Here is a 357-nt window from a genome sequence, read left to right as displayed (position 1 = left end):
ATAAATTTATACCTAACAATAACAATTTTCTACCAAAAAAGGATTGATGACTTAAGTCAAAAAGTCATTAAGTGTTGAGGAGAGAGATGAGAAGGTACACAACACTTTCCCCTAAATTCACCTAACGTATACATTATATTGGTACCATCTTAATTGGAGATAGAGTTCTTCTTATCCATCGTAGAATAGAAACGTGTATTGTCTAGCGTTGACCTAATAACTAAAACCCTCCTATGCATTGTGAATTATTCTCTCATGGTATTTATTTGTACTTTCAATATATATAGCAGCCATAATTAACCATTGAAGAGAATAATTTATATTCTATTTTTTTAATAGAGAAATTATATAATATAA

The sequence above is a fragment of the Arachis ipaensis genome, chromosome B09, assembly GCF_000816755.2.
Source record: "Arachis ipaensis cultivar K30076 chromosome B09, Araip1.1, whole genome shotgun sequence".
Taxonomy (NCBI): Eukaryota; Viridiplantae; Streptophyta; class Magnoliopsida; order Fabales; family Fabaceae; genus Arachis; species Arachis ipaensis.
This window is presented reverse-complemented; position numbering follows the sequence as displayed.